This window comes from Lucilia cuprina, chromosome 3, assembly GCF_022045245.1.
Source record: "Lucilia cuprina isolate Lc7/37 chromosome 3, ASM2204524v1, whole genome shotgun sequence".
NCBI classification, from domain to species: Eukaryota; Metazoa; Arthropoda; class Insecta; order Diptera; family Calliphoridae; genus Lucilia; species Lucilia cuprina.
In genome coordinates this window covers 47,807,538-47,820,643 of record NC_060951.1, presented here as the reverse complement: position 1 = coordinate 47,820,643, position 13,106 = coordinate 47,807,538, and the positions used below count along the sequence as shown (strand labels likewise).

The 13,106-nt window shown below is 26.2% G+C and overlaps 2 protein-coding genes across 5 annotated transcripts in view; one reads left to right on the top strand and one right to left on the bottom strand.

The window, feature by feature from the left end:
* The window catches only part of LOC111686939, a 360,960-nt gene that overhangs the window by 74,657 nt on the left and 273,197 nt on the right, over positions 1 to 13,106 (bottom strand). The gene's annotated exons all lie outside the window — the stretch shown is intronic.
* Positions 1 to 13,106, top strand: part of LOC111686745 (protein folded gastrulation) — an 87,005-nt gene that overhangs the window by 23,566 nt on the left and 50,333 nt on the right. Inside the window, exon 1 of one of the 2 annotated variants that reach the window (XM_023449127.2) lies at positions 10,850 to 11,137. The exons of the other annotated variant lie outside the window; for it this stretch is intronic. The gene's annotated coding sequence lies outside the window, so the exon portion shown is untranslated. Of the gene's footprint in view, positions 1 to 10,849; positions 11,138 to 13,106 lie in introns of those variants that run through there. 2 annotated transcript variants of the gene reach the window in all.

Sequence of the window (13,106 nt, the reverse complement as noted above, 5' to 3'; positions counted from 1 at the left end):
TCTATAAAAAGATAATATATCAAATATTTTCTATAGAAAGACAATTTAAGAAATATATAAAAATGAATTTGTGTTTATGATTGTATGTTTATTTATTTGGACTTCATAGACATCTAAACTGCTGGACCGATTTTTGGAAATTTTTACAATGTCTTCCTGTATGTATGGAAACTATAGGCTATTTTTCAATTCAAAATTTTGGTCCTGTAGTTTAAAAGATATGCGAGTTTTCCAAACTAATTGATATTATTTTCTGTTTGTTTAACTTTTTGATATTGTATAAAAAAAATTCTTTAAATTACATTTTAGTTGAATTTAAATTAAAAGTTTCTCCCCTACTAGAACATAAAAGAGAATTAAAGTGTCCTCATATAATGTCCTTTTATAATAATTAAAAATTTCAAATCATAATATGTGTAATAAATTTTAATAAAATCAAAAAAACAATAGTTTTCTTTCCGTTTTGATATGTATTCTCCCTATTCCAATAAAAAGAAAATTTAAATTTAATTTAAAATTTAAGTCCAACCATTAATGTTATTCAAAATATGTAATTATTTTGTTTTCATCGAAAGATGGAAAAATTTAAATTTCAATCAAAGTAAGAAAATGTAAATAATACCTATTCATGTCAAATAACTAAAAAATAAAAAAAATTAAAATTGTTTTTTAAGTTAAAAATACCAATTTGGAAAGCAAGGATGTTATTATAAACATTTATTTTTGTGAGATGAGAAGTGGTAATTTGAAAGCAATAAAGCCGATTTTGTTTTTTTTTTGCCATTTTGCCTTTAGCTAGAAAAATAAATTATTTATAAAGTAAATACATATTAAATATCAATATTTTCATTTAAAAATTTTACTTATTTATTTGTACATGGGGGAAGAAAAACAAATTTAAATTTTATAATAATAATTAAAATATATTAATTTTCCGGCAGTAACTAGCAATACATATTTATTTACGTATAAAAATAACTAGAAAGATTTATAAATATAATTGTATGTATATTTAAAATACAAAGCTTTTCAATTCTTTTTAAACAATTTTAACAAAAGAACGAAAAATATTCTTTGTTATAGAATATTATCATTCAAAATAAGTAAACATCCTCGATGGTATGCATGTATTAAAAATTTTAATTTAACAATATTTCCACATCAAAGTCAAAGCTAACTGAAACAAGTTTGAATGTATAGTCGGTCATTGCCGACCATATGATTCAGTATACCATGTTAAAAATGGGGATTATATTTTAAATACTAAGGAATTTTAATTGGTTTTAACCTTAATTCCGAAATATTTTCACAAAAAACTAGATCTTTTACAAGACTCATATGGGGTTATATGGTCCTATCCTTATAAATTTTGATAGATTAATTTACGTATTCTTCAAAGTTATTTATGTAGAATTTCATCGTGTTATTAGTGACCGAATGAATCATTAAAAAAAATCGTAAGTTTCATGAGCCCAAAAGCCCTATTCGAGGGTACTGTTGTATGAACAACCGGCGAAATAATAGCGTTCGTCCTCGCCTCAAAAACGAAGTATGAAACAAATTTCATCCGATAATCTTAAAAATAGAGAAGTGTAGCGTGCGCACAAGCTTTACATGGACACAAAGACAGACAGACTGACGAAAAATATTAAATTTTCTATAGAAGCAAAATATTTTGCAAATATGTTACGTACAACGAATATGAGTCATAAAAATATAAATTCTTTAAATATAATACAAAACAACAACAATATAAGTTAGTACTTTATTAAAAATTCTAACAAGAAACCCCCACGACCTGACCCAACAATAGTCATATTGAGGGAGTCTGTCATTGCAAAGGAGAAAACGAAAAGAAAAAATATATTTCATTTTAATGACATGACACATTGTTTGTTGCTTGTCGATGATGTTCGTGCGGCATTTCGAACATTGTTTGTTTGTTAAACGGCCACTTAGCACTTGATGAGGGAGGAGTGTTCAAATTACTACTCTATATTAAATGTATTTAAGAAATACGTATGTATATACAAAATCAACAACAATAAATATTCTTTTAGAAAAAAAATCAAATAAATAATATTAGTTATATAAAGTAAAGCATTTCAATTAATTGTTTTCTCTTTATACTTCGTGCTGTTAGTTTATCTTAATTTTTTCAATATAGTTTAGTGAGAGTAAATAAATAAAAGAAATGTTGTGTTTTTAGAAATTGCCGACTGAATAGATACAAGATACTAAATACATTTACATGTTTTGTATTTCTTTCTTCTAATGTATTTATTATGTATGAGTGTTTGATTTTGTTTTTTTTTTATTTAGTACCACATTAAACGCAATTTGTCATCAATCATGCAAAGTATGTTACACGATGTGGTTTTCTCTACTATGTGGTTTTTTCTATGATTTGGTGATGATGTTGTTGATAATACAAATATCTATCTGAGAAAAAAATATATATGGATGTAGTATGTTTCTGTAGGATACATAGCTGCATTCAGCTGAGTGTTGCGTTATAGGCTGAGATGAGTTGAAATGTAATGTTTGTTATGTAAAGAAACCGCCGACTGAATTAAATCCAAAACGACCGTGTTATTGGTTGTATATGATGTGTTTTTCTATACAATTTACAGTGTGATAAGTGTTCTTTATTTTATTTTTTAATCTTTCATTTTACAGTATGTCGGAAGATTATAACTTCTTTTAATTTCGTATTAAATACCCCCTTGGGAGTTTGTTCTAGAAAGTTTGGAATGCTACTTATACGAATCCAAAGAAACAGGTGTATTTATTTTTAAAGAAAAATTTCCATAAATCAAATTGTTCATAAAACGAAAATTAATCGAAAATGCTGCACAAAGAAAAGATTTGAAAAAAATTCTTTAAAAGAAAATTTATAAAAAAATGGCTGTAAAAAGAAAATTAAATTTATAAAAAATTTTCTATTATAAAATTTTTAAATTTTTCATATATAAAAAATTTATTAACAATTATCTCTGTATAAAAAATTTCTATAAAAAGAAAATTACTTAAAAGTTTTCTATAAAACGAAAGTCATAAAAATTAATAGAATTTTCTAATAAATATTGGAAAATTTTCATTAAATGAAAATTTATAAAAAATTGAAAAGAAAATTCATCAAAAATTTTCTATTAAAAAAATCTTAAAAAATTTTTCACAAACTAAAAATGTATTAACAATTATTTGTGTATAAAAAGTTTCCATAAAAAGAAAATTACTTAAAAGTTTTTTATAAAACAAAAGTCATTAAAACTAATAGAGTTTTTTAAAAAATATTAATTTATTAAAAAATTTTCTAGAAATTTAAAATTTCTTTAAATTGGATGTTTTCAACAAAAAATTTCTATAAAAATAATAAAAATGTTTGTATAAAAGAAAAATTTATCAAAATGTTTTTAATGAATATTCATTGACAATTTCGCTTAAACTAATTTATGAACTATTACCCAGAAGAGTAATAATTCGATATTTGGATGTCAAAAATTAAACATATTCTCTTTAAAAAACGCTTATATAAATTGCACTGGTTTTTTACCAAACCTTAGTGTACTAATAATAAAATAAATATGTTATTTGTAATAACTTTTCTATATTCCTTCCTCACTTTTAACTGGTTTTTTATTTGTAAGGAAGAATTTGTTTTATAAAAGTGAATAATATGTATGTAATCGCATTTTAGATGTGATTAAGATGTAGTTCGTAATATGACATCAATAATTTTTTGCTGGGAATCGATAAATATAAAATATATCGAAAATTGTCTACAGAAAAGAAAAATAGGTTTAACAAAAATAAACTTAACAAAATATTAAAGATATTTTCATATTTTTCTCAACTAGGCAAAAGCATTGCACACCACTGTGCCACCAAACCAAAAGCCTTTATATGCTGCAGTATGTAGCAATTTCTTAATGGGAATGTGAATACATACTCTTTTTGACTTGTATGATATGATAAAGTAACATTATTTAGATTTATCTATTGGGTAATATTAACAAAAATGTAAATATGTAAAAAATAATGTTCATATGAAAGTATTTCACTCTGTCCGTCTCTCCGTTTGACTCTATATGTATGTAAGAAGTATTTAGAAAAAAAGTGACACATTACAGCCAAAACAAATTAATACAAGAAATGAATATAGAAAAGACCCCACAAAGACAGCAAAATGTAGAAAGAAAGCCCAAGAAAAAAAAAACATTAAATAAATAAATGAACACAGATGATCATGACAATAATGATAATAGTAATAATGATGATGATGCTAAACGTTAATGTATGTGATATTGATGATGACGAAGCTGCTGTTGTTGCACATGATGTTGTTTTACAAAATGCCAGGAATTCTTTACAACTGACACTTTAAACTTTTTACAAAAATACACACACATCACTTTCATTTATTGTCTTGAAATATTTTTTTTTTATTTTTTAAGATTATTTTTTTTTTGTTATATTAATGAATGAGTATGAAGCTAGTATGTAGTGTCATGGTTATTTAAATTGAAAATGAAATATTAAATAAACAACAATTTACAAATGATAAAATAACATAGCAACAACCAACTTTAACCATAATAATCACATCATAATCTTGCAAGTGATCATTTGGTTTTGATCTTTCTTTTTACGCCCTTAATGGAATTTTGTTTTATTGAACATATGCTTCTGTTATTCGTGCTTTTCTTTGGTTTTCATTGGTACATATGTAAAAATTAATAAATACTGTATTTAAAAAAATAATTGTTTTTATTTGTCTTTCTTTGTATTTTTATTTTTATAACATACATTTCTTTCTCCTAGATATTGTTACATACAATAAAATTGAAAAGTGTTAATACTCCATTTTATGGAACTTTGTCGAATATTTGTATGCATAAAAGATATTTAGGAGCTTTGAAATTCCTTTACGGATTGGACTATAAAATAGTCAACGTAATCGTTACCTGACCACTAACCACTCGGTTCAATTGAATATCAATTATTATTTGGACTTATTGACTAGTCATTTCAATAGTCAACTGACTAATCCATTCACTATTTCATTGACTAATCGATTCACCATAAATCGAATTTTTTATAGAGTAGTCTAATGACTAGTTGATTCAATGTATATTGACCAGTCCGTTGGCTAATCGTTTTATTAGTCTACGGACTACTCTATGGTGTAGTTTGGTTAAGTCGGTACACCAGTCGATTCACTAGTGCTTTCAACTGACTTGTCGATTAATTAGTCTACTGACTATTCGAATATATCTATTGACTGGTAGGATATTTTATTCTTTTCACTTATCGATGCACAAGTTTATTGAAATTAGTAAATTGACTAGTCTTTTAAGGTCTAATCGACTCACTGGTTTGTGGACTAGTATATGAAATCAGTATTAGAATCTTAATGAAATTTTCTATTCACTAGCCTTTAGTGTATAGTCCATAGACTAGTCTTTTGACATAGCTGTATAGTAATAAATATGGAATACAGTTTTTTAATGAGGTCTGTTTATTATGGGCTCAGATTCAGCTAAATCGTTTGGGGGGTGAGGGGAAATTTTTTACTTATTTTCTTTTTCTTTATTCTTAAAATTTCAATATCAAAATTTTTCGTTTTTCCCTTTTTTTTCCCCGTGGTTTTACACCTGACTTATACTACTTTAAGAGGGCGCTTGTTAATCGTACGAAAACTTTCATTCACAACTGTGAAAATTTAATATATTTATCTTATTTTGTCTAAAATTTATTTGTTGTTTTTATATATTTTTTTTTTATTATTTTAAAAGTGTTGTCGATTAATTTTCATTGCTTTTTCAGTTTTTTTAATTTTTTCATAAAATTTTATAATGACTATAAAATGTTTGTGTGAGTATGTATTTGAAATCGTTGTTGCATTCAGCTCGTTGTCTATTGATGACATATAATTATGAAGATGAATCAATCCATCATGGGAACATGCATTTTTACAAAATTATTTTGCTGCTGGTGACACTAACAACTAACAGCCAGCAGCTCTAAATTCTACCAACAAACATTATCATTATTATCAGCAACTACTAGAAAGCAGCAATAAACTATTTACATAGAATGTGTATAATCATTGCCGCCAACACTCAACATACTCATTATTATTAGAAGTATTTTTAAGAAGCGCTATATTAATGTTTGGAGTATTATGATTTGAGAGAGATAAAAGCATTAGATTAAAAAGAATTGATTCAAAAGAGTATCAAACGCTTAAATTCAAATGTACGTAGTGGATTTGATGAAATTTTAAATTAAATTGGAGTTACTCTGCTGGTTGGCAGGGCTTCACATACGATCTCTTACGCTTCGGATTATAGTAATGGATTCAAGAAATGATTCAGTGCAAAAATGATTTCATTGTATATCGTAGCGTTAATGTAGCATTTTGGATAATGGTCTTTCAAAGGTTTTGATATCAATCACCCCAATAAACTAGTCAAAGGATGACAATTTCACTTAGGGGCAGAATAATAAAATTCTGCAGCTCATTTGAAATTCGTCGAAACCACTGCAAAATCTACATATGTACATACATATATTTGTTTACACTGCATTTGTAATTTTAGTTTATTTTCTGTATAATTTTAAGCCTGTATAAATTGATTCTATTGTATTTGCAGTTTTGATTTTTTTGTTTATTTCGTTTATTGAAAAAAGACATCAACCAAAAATATAAATTTTGTATTTGATCTGTATTGTCTCTGTAGTTTATGACATCCAACGTTATTTGGTTGATTTAAAACTTCATCTGCATATTATTGGTTAAAGGGTTAACAACTACAATCACAAAAATACCAAAAAAAACTTTATTAAATTCCTAAAAAAATGCATTAAACACCAAATAAAAGTTTCACTAAATACCTATTTAACGGATAGTAATTAACCATTTCAGTTTCTTTATAAATTATTTTTATGGGACACCCTAACTTGTAAAATCAAAAAATTTTAGATTTTTATAAACCTTTTCATATTTTTTCCTCCGTGCATTTCGTGCATTATTTGTTTGCTTTTATTTACTCTTAATGCTTGGCAAATGCATTTGTAATGTAAATAATGCTGTCGAAAGGCACAAAAAACTACCGTCAAAAGAATTTAAATTTTTCGGTGGAAAAAACTCAATAATATTTGGTTTGGTCAATTTGATGGCTTAATCACTTATAGTGGGAAAATATTTATGCATTCTTGTTGAATGAAAATAACAACAAACTCTTTTTTAAAGCCTATCTGTTTATTGATAAAAAATATAAAAGTTAAAAGTTTGTTGATCCGTAAACAAAGAGTGTGAGAAATTTACAATGTGTGTAACTAATTGCTTTCATTTTATATCCTTGCATATTATGAAATTTTTTTCTAACAAATTGTATCAGTTTTCCACTTTATGTTCTCCACACGTAAACCACCACTTATTGGTAATTTGAAACACAAATTTTACACACTTTAAGTGTAAAAAACCCAATTATTTTTATTTAATTTTCACTCACACTTTAAAGCACCCACTTTGAAACACTTTTAAAACATAATTAAACAAAAAAGACATTTATATATTCAAGCAACATTTTTCCTGCAACATACGATATTTCTTTATCAACATGTTCTTGGCTACATGTTTTTTATATTATGTGGTTGTCATCATCAACATATTCTTGTTTCTGTTTTGATCACTCTATTCTCTAAATAATAACAACAACCAGCTCTATCTACTTAGTAAACCCACCATCACATCAAATGGCTAAAAACTCTGCTTCAAAATCTACACTAGAAAAACTCGTATAAACCTGATATTAAAAGAAATAAAAAACAAAGAGCACTTTAATATAAAGAGACAATAATCGAAAAACAACAGCAATATTTTAATTGTGTGAAAAAACAAGGGTTTTAATAAGAGAATAATGAAAACACAAAAAAATACAACATACGGCTTTTGTTACTTAATATAAATAAAAAACTGTTGCATTTGGTACTAAAGAAAAATGCATTTGTTTTTTTCAACAAGAAAAAAGAAGCAAATACAGCAAACGATCGTGATAATAATGATAATATTTGTTTTTGTTTTATTCCCGTCTAAAGTTAGTACACAGTGAAGTAAATGACTGAATAGTTTTGTATATCTAATGGTTGGAAGTTTTAAGTTTGTCATTTTCTTGTCACGTGATCAAACCGTTTATTTTTTACTCTTAGGATATAATATATATTCATTTCTCTAATTCCATGATTTCGATATAAAGAAATATTAGCATTTAAAATTGTTGATCGAAGGTATAGTAACTGTACTATAGTTACTAGGTGGAGTAAGACTACATCATTGTCAAAGGTATAAAGTAGAAAATACGCTGTACGCTGCAACGCGTTATAGGCTTCTGCCAAAAAAAGTTGAAATATTGTATATCATTTAAGAAGTTTCACACTGCCGCGAAAAGTTCAACAACTTTCAACTTTTTACGCGTCGGCAGCTGATCAGGATTGTGTTTTATTTTGTGTAGAATAAAAATACACTAATATGAATAAAATTTCACCAAAAATGAAAGAAAAATATTAAACATTTAAACAAAAACTTAAAATTTTGTGTTTTTTAACAGTAATACCTTTAAAAAACATTAAAGAAAAAATCGAAATGACGCGTGGTGTGTAACTTGTAGCTTATAAAGCGTCAAATGCTTAAAACGCGTTGCCGCCTCAAAGCGTGTTGTGTATTTCCATCGTAACAACTTGTTCAAACGCTTATGCAAAATCTCAAAGTATGGATGCAATAAGTAACATGTTTCAATATATATACCGTGAATCATAAGTTAAACTTCAGAAATTATTTAGCCGGGGAAAAATCCAATTTGTCATAATTTGAAACTTTAAAACGAAATATAAAAATGCAACAGAAAAGTCGTAACTCTTCAAAAACCGAATTTAAATTTGTCATTGTCGAGTGTCAGTGCATTTTAAAATATAGTTAAATAAACATATTAATTGTTCCGATGGTACTAACAACTATACATACTTCCCCGAACAAGCAAGGTATACCATGTATTCAATACTTATCAAGAAGATTTTCTCGAAATATTATATCAGGTTAATCTTTATGTATACAGATCATTAAAACTGATAACTACTAAGTGTTAGCCTGATCATTCTGCGACATCAGAAGAAGCAAGTACCTTCTTCAGAAAGAAGTGCTGATGACATACAACTGTTGAAATGCAATCCTCAACCTAGTCGCACACCCTGCAGGTTATCGACAATCAGCTTATGTAATTCTCTGGTCAAAATCCGAGGAGTCTTATGAATCCTTCGGTTTATAGTCCCAACATTAGCTCGATATTACAATAACACAAAGGTAGGGGAGGTTTCTGAAATAACATTTTATAACTTAATATTGAAGTTTTTCTATGGAAAGCCGATAAATATTTACACTTCAGGGCAATGTATGATTTTTGAAGGATTTATGCGTTACCTAGTTTTGTGCTAGGAGCAAACTAATCTAATTTATTAAAAAAATACTAATTATGTAATCGCTAGAAAAGCTTTTCAACTTAGTAGTTCCCTATCATTGTAAACCAAACTTTAAAACTGAACGATCAGGTTCAAAATTTTTATTTATACCTACATTATCATCAAAGCACTCCCTTAAACTCTGTATGATCATAATGATGATGTTGTTGTTATTGCATTTTATTTGGGTTTTGGCTTATTTATTATTTGTTTTTGCTATAAACTCAGTTTTGTTGTGTTGTTTAGTATGGCTCGTTCATAAAGATGATCATGATAATAATGATCAACGACGACGCCAACGTTTACTATACTAAAGCCAGCAGCAGCAGCAATAATAACAAAAACAACATTTAATAAACCAACTACAACAAAACAACACACAGAAAGAAAAAAATACAAAATACAGCAAAAGAGAATTGAAGTCAGTCAAACATATGGGAAAAATGTGTTTCATTTGTTTTGTCGTATTTTAGTCAATAGCGAGATACCGTTTTGAACGGACTTCTGAACAAAACAAAGAAGAAAAAAACAAGAAATCGAGACGATTTTTTTATGTAAAAAACCAACTGTGTTTAAAGTTAAACAAAAACAAAAAATCGAAAATAATAAAAAAAAAAAATACGAACCGAAAAATACAAATAACAAAAATACGTGTTTTATTTCGTAAATGTCAAATAAATTATACAATTAAAATCTAACAACTAGAATTTAGAAAATACAAAAAAAAAAAAAACGTTATAAAAAACAACGCTCTAAATTGAATAGAAAAAGATTTGAAAAGTTTTAATATAAAAAAATTAAATCTGAAAAATATTACAATCTGTTATCAGCAAATTTTGTTTTGTATTGTTGTGGTGATTTAAATAACGAGTGTAAAATAATTAAGTGAATGTATTGAAAATCAAAACGAAATAAATATATAAATTATTATTAAAAAAAAGAAACCAGTGTTAAATGTCAAAATATTAAAAATATAATATATATTTTAATACAAAAGAGAAAAAATTTAATGAGAAATTTTATGAAAAAAATATCAAATTCAAAATTTTTTTATATTACAAAAATTTACACAAAATAAACTTCATTTAATATTCCTGCGTTATTTTCTCTGTTACTTCTCATTGTTGTTGTATAAATTATGGTGATTATTTTATCAGTGTTTTTGTTGTTGCATTTTTACATTAATATTCCTTGTTGAGAAAAAAGAGTGTAAAAAATAACAAATTAAATATAAAGAAAAACAAAATATAAAAAAAGTTACACACCCTCAACACATTATTATTATTGTTGTTTAATAATATTTATAAGAAAAAGTAAAGAAAGAAGAAATTTCTTTTAAGAAAACAAAAAAGTTGTTTAAAATTTCACACATTTTAAAAGAGATCAGAAAATTTTAAACACAAACAAAAATTTATTGATCCCCAGCAACCACTTTTTTCATTATAAAATTTAATCATTCTCAAACAAACCCCTCACTATTGCAATCTAAATATCACTGTGTTTTTTGCTCAACCTAATACTAGTGGCAAATTAGTGTTCTTGCTCTTTAAAAAAATTCTGAGAAGTGTTGATAATCAAAACAAAAACTACAACTAATGTGGATTAATAACAATTAAAGGTAAGTTTTTTCCTTTTGTGGTTTTAAGTTATATATTTTATTATTATTTTATGAAAGTCTCTAATATAAAATAAATTTTAACAAAGGTTTTATATATTTTTAACAAAACCACCTTTAACAATAAAAAACAAGTTATGTTAATTTTTGTGGTTTAAAAAAAAAAAAAAATTTGTGGGCTTCGAAAAAAACTTAAACCCTGAATTAGCAACAAATTGCTTATTTTTATTTCTTAATTAAAAAACTTTTTGCTGTCAAAAGATTAAGATCGATCTTAAGTATTATTTATACTTATTACATATTGTTATATATATTTTTACTCATGTAAGACATTAACCCATATTGGCAGGATTATTTATAATTTTTATTATAATAAATGATTATTGTGTGATTTATAAATAATTTTTTATTATTGATAATACTCTTGGTTAAATCATTAACACATGTTGTTTAAGCAAGCTATTTTAAAGAAAACTGTAGTTAAAACTTAAAAAAATTTACAATAAATATTTTTTTATTTTCATTTTTGAAATAGAAGCAAATGTGAAAAGAAACACTTTTTGAATACTGTTATAATTTATTACTTTTATTTGTTATTTAAAATTAATTATGTTTAAAGCAATTTCAACTTCTCGTAGTAAAAATAGTGGAACCAATAATAAGGATTAACTCCGAATCAATCAATTAATAGAGGGTATAGTACGAATATTTAAGTGCTATACAAACATCAGCATAAACGCATAATACCCTTACAAAACAAGTGGTGTATGGTATAAAAAGCTATGAAAAAATATATATATTTTTTTAACTTTAAAAACAAATTTGTTTAAGTACTCGAGCTACATATATAATCTCTGATCATTGCAGTCCCATTATGGAGAGACCAGTAAACTTCAGACTCGACAACAAACTCAAACTGCAGTTTCGGAATAGACTTCGTTATTTATGAATAAACATCGCTTTTTTACACACAGCTGACACCATACATAAGTAGGAAAAGAACTGTGCATTCATCACCATTTAACCCATTAAAAAGGCTTTTCATCCTACAAATACCTCTAGTTCAGTATTAGTTAAACTTGGCTTAACTTGCTGTTGGATTAAACTCGGAACAGATTTACTCGGACTTTAACCAATAATAGTGTTTTTCAGTTGTGGATTTAAGTTCAGTTTACTGAAAAACAGTTTACTAAAAAACACAAAACATATATTAAACTAGGTTTAAACAAAGAATGTAGATTATCTTTATCTGTAAAATCCCTAAGAATAATTTTCTGAGTCTATTTAGCTATACCCGTTCATGTAAACCTTGTAATCAAACTACAGGTCGCAATTTTGATAATAATTCACTGAAATTTTGTACATGATTTTCTATTGTTCCACTGACCAATCCTATGGTTAAGATCGATCCATTATTTCATCTAGTTTCCATACAACTGAACCCCCGAAAAGGGCTTCTAAACTTTGTAATCAAAGTTCAATGAAATTTGGTACATGATCTTCTATGGCACTAGGGACAAAGCATATTGGATATGGTTAAGATCGGTCCATAATTTCACCTAGCCCCTATACAACTGAACCCGCTGAATAGGGCTTTTAAGTTTATAATTATGTTTAATATACTCTTATTTCGACAAATCTCATTTTATTTTTGTACCCGATGTAGGGTATTAAATGATCGGGCTCTTCCGACTATAATTTCGTACTTGTTTAATTATATAAAAGAACTTTAAAGCTTGTTTGTTATAACTGTAACTTCAAGCAATTTGGTATAGTTTTATAATAAATCCAAAAGTTCTGTATTATTTTATTAAGAAATTAAGTTTTTAGAGTTTTTATGGTATTTCTTAGTAGAAATAAACACTTGCCAACAAACTATTCACAATTTTTAAGATGAAAAATAAAACAAGTGTTTAGTATAAAATAAAACGACCTTGCAGCTTTGAGATTTTTTTGTTTTAAATGTCAGATT